General features: G+C 45.3%; 1 protein-coding gene across 1 annotated transcript in view; it reads right to left on the reverse strand.

Annotated features, from left to right (window-relative positions):
• LOC310774476 (ankyrin repeat and IBR domain-containing protein 1-like) overlaps window positions 1-1,607 on the reverse strand; it is a 25,076-nt gene extending 23,469 nt beyond the window's left edge. The window contains exons 1-2 of the mRNA XM_083634551.1: window positions 1,496-1,607; window positions 666-1,208 (exon numbers count right to left, since the gene is read on the reverse strand). The gene's annotated coding sequence lies outside the window, so the exon portion shown is untranslated. The remainder of the gene's footprint in view (window positions 1-665; window positions 1,209-1,495) is intronic.
• Window positions 1,608-3,379: the final 1,772 nt, after the last annotated feature.

The following is a 3,379-nucleotide window of genomic DNA, read 5'->3' on the forward strand; positions in this document are numbered from 1 at the left end:
ATCCCTAATCGACAGAGACGCTATGGCCCGCCTCCCAGTATTTTCAGAGTATCAGAGTTAGATAGAGAATGTGACGAATATAGCCCCGTTATGGTTATAAACAACAAACTAACGCTGGTGATCCGTATGGAAACAGTGTTACTCGAAATGGTTAAAAGTTATATCAATTTGGTCATTCAGTGGCGTTTTACTGCCATGTAACATAGCTGCTAGCCGCTAACATTAGCCACAGCAGGCGATTACACACATGATGCACTGCGCTCTTTAAAGGGATATTTATCGACGAGATGTTTGCCAAGCTGGACCTGTGATTTGCTCCGTTCGAGTTTCAACCGTTGGTCTTCGTCAGCCTGATGAAGACCAACGGTTGAAACGCGTTGCGTTTTTGTGTTTGCCCGTATAAAATTGAAGATGTATTCTGGTTTGTAACTCTTTGCAGTACGCAGATACAATTACTTCTCATTAAATTATATATTCTTTTCAAACTCCAAGTAGCTCCTTTTTTCGCCTTGTATTCTATTTTGCCTGCTGAGCTGCTTTGGTCCACATTTTTTGTGCTTTCCTAGAAGATGAATGAGGAAATACTCTTCCGGAACCGAGGTGTCACGTGACTGTTGAGCTCTATAAGAGGAAACTGTGAAAGCGTGTGAGCAGAGGTGACTTACTGATCTGTGGTGACATGTTCCTGGGAGCCGCCGGCCAGCGGTTTCAACAGACTGTTGGGTTGAACACGATCTCCCAGGCAGAGAATGTCGTTATTCACACTGGAGACGTAGGCAGGAGTCTGGAGATGGTGGTTATTCACACTGGAGACGGAGGCAGGAGTCTGGAGATGGTGGTTATTCACACTGGAGACGGAGGCAGGAGTCTGGAGCGTCGAGTACGACTGCTCAAACGCCACAGGCCACTGACCTGCCTGGGGAGAAAAGCTCCTGTCAGCCAGGACAGAAGGATGACGGGGTGTCTGGGAGCTGGGAGCTTGTGTGGGAGGAGCCCTTGTGCCATTCTCCTGCTCCTGAGGTTGTGGCGTGGCGGCGGGCTCATAGATGAAGGTGGGGTTTGGAGAGCATTCTGAGGCCCACAGACTGCCTTCTGCTGAGGCTAAGGCGGTTCGAGGGCCGCCTTCGGATGACAGGACACCCAAAGGATTGCTGCTGGTCCTGGGGAAGATTGGGATTCAGAATGACTGTCGTTTCGGCTCCGGACACCTGAAACAAAGACCAGGATCTAGTTTAACATGCATAGCTTTCAAAATGTGTCCTTGTCGCTATGGTGATTTTGATTTAAAAAAAAGTTTAATTAAATTTCTATTCAATTTAAAATGTCAAATAGGTTACAGTTTGTATGAAATATTCCTAAGCAGGAAATTTGATAAGCTCATCCCATAGTTTGATGGTCCATGATTTTCTCCTGGACTTCAAACTGGAGACAAAAATGCTAATGTATATTCAGGGTTCTTGCACCATTTGCAAAGTCAAATTGAAGGTCGTCTCACCTGCTGTGCGGCAGGGCGGCTGCTTGAAAACCCACAGGCTCCAAGATCCGGATTGAGATCCTGATCCTGTTCCTCCAGCAGCCACTTCATGCTCAGGATGTGTTCCTCCCCCTCTCACCATCTTCTGATGGGCTTCTGGTTAATGACAGAAACAGAGAGATGTCACAACTAAAAAAGACCTTACTAAATTGATAAAACACACACACATTAGGGCTGTCCTGAATACCATATTTAGAGCTTCAGCTGCTACTTCATCATGTTATAAACCAGGGGTCAGCAACCTCAGGTGCCACCTCTGGCACGCGAAGGGTTAACCAGTGGCAAGGCAGCACGCAGTAGCAATAAGTGCGCATAGTGCGCAATTGAGATTTTTTGTAGAAATGTTAAAGTGCCCTGTCAAATTACCTACTTCACAGCCATTTGCAATTGTGCGGCATGTTATTTAGGATATTTACGGTAGTGACCGACTCTCTGCCTCTGATTGGTTGCTTTCCATGGCAGCAGCAGAGTAATCTAGTAAGACGCCAGTCTTACTAGATTACTATGTTTGAATTTGACAGTTCCGCCCATTTTCCCAGTTAGAAAATAATAAATACTTTCTCGCAGACCTTTTTATGTATTTGGTGTAGTCTGAAGTATGTCAAATAGCAATATGAGGCCCAGTCTCATTCTTTGAAAACCCCTGGTTTAGACTAAACACAGCTAATAGTGATGGGGGTCTGTATGCTGGATTGCTGGTTTAAATTTTATTATACTTTTTGAAATCAGTGTTTTAAGGCTAATTTGTACTAACTTTTTAAAGAATTCTGCACCCTCAAAAAAACTCTTTAGGTCAAGTCAATGTCAAAAAAAGTAATTCTGCTGAGCGTCATTTTGATTCATGTAGGCATCACCCGTAGCTCGGCCTCACCTGCCCTATTGGCGCATGTGTGTTGCTCACTAAATGTTATTGCATCAGTGATGTCACAATGCCTCCTTGTGTGTGTGTGCCCAATTATATCACTGATGACATCATCAGTGTGTGTGCCGCCTATGACATCACTGATCAGTCTTGTCAAGTTGTCACAATAGAGAGCCGCAGTAACGAGTCCGGAAATCATCGATGCTAACAGTCCTGGTTCTTCACTGTTTTCGCCTATGGGAGTTTTGAATGGGTTTTTGGCGCGATGCTTCTAATAATCTCTCTGGGCAACGCTGGCTTAATCAAACGCGAACCAGTGTTTAGTAATATCATCTTCACACACGAGGACCACTTTTATGAGTTTTGAAGCTTTTACGTGCCGTTAAAAGGGCGGCTAGCTAGCAAACGGCTAAATGAGACTACACTCTTGAGTCGATGGGGATATATACGTCAATAACGTCACCACTTCAAAGGACGAACACGGAAATTCTCTTTCCCTCACCTGGTTCAGCCCTGTTCAGCCCGGGGTAATCAGTGCACACATCAACAACAGTCCAGGTTGAGTGCTGACGTGACGTGGAAGCCTATGTGACAGTGTGTAGTTCTGGATTAGCTTAGCTCAAGCTTTTTACTTCTAGGGCTCGCATTTACGATACAAAACTCATGAAAGTGGTCCTCATGTGTGAAGATTATCCGACTGAACTCTGGTTCGCGTTTGATTAATCTTGCGTTGCCCAGAGACCGTATTTGAAGCATCGCGGCAAAAACCCATTCAAAAATCCCATAGACAGAAACAGTGAAGAACCAGGAAGTCCGGGACTTCCGCGTTCTGACTACAAAAATATGTCATCCCTGCAGCTCTCTATGCTTCCTTGTGTGTGTGACATCACTGATCAGTCGTCACAATGCCTCCTGTGTGTGTGTGTGTGTGTGTGTGTGTGTGTGTGTGTGCGGCTGTGCGCCCTTATGACATCACTTTTGAC

The sequence above is a fragment of the Poromitra crassiceps genome (genome assembly GCF_964638095.1).
Source record: "Poromitra crassiceps genome assembly, chromosome: 4".
NCBI classification, from domain to species: Eukaryota; Metazoa; Chordata; class Actinopteri; order Beryciformes; family Melamphaidae; genus Poromitra; species Poromitra crassiceps.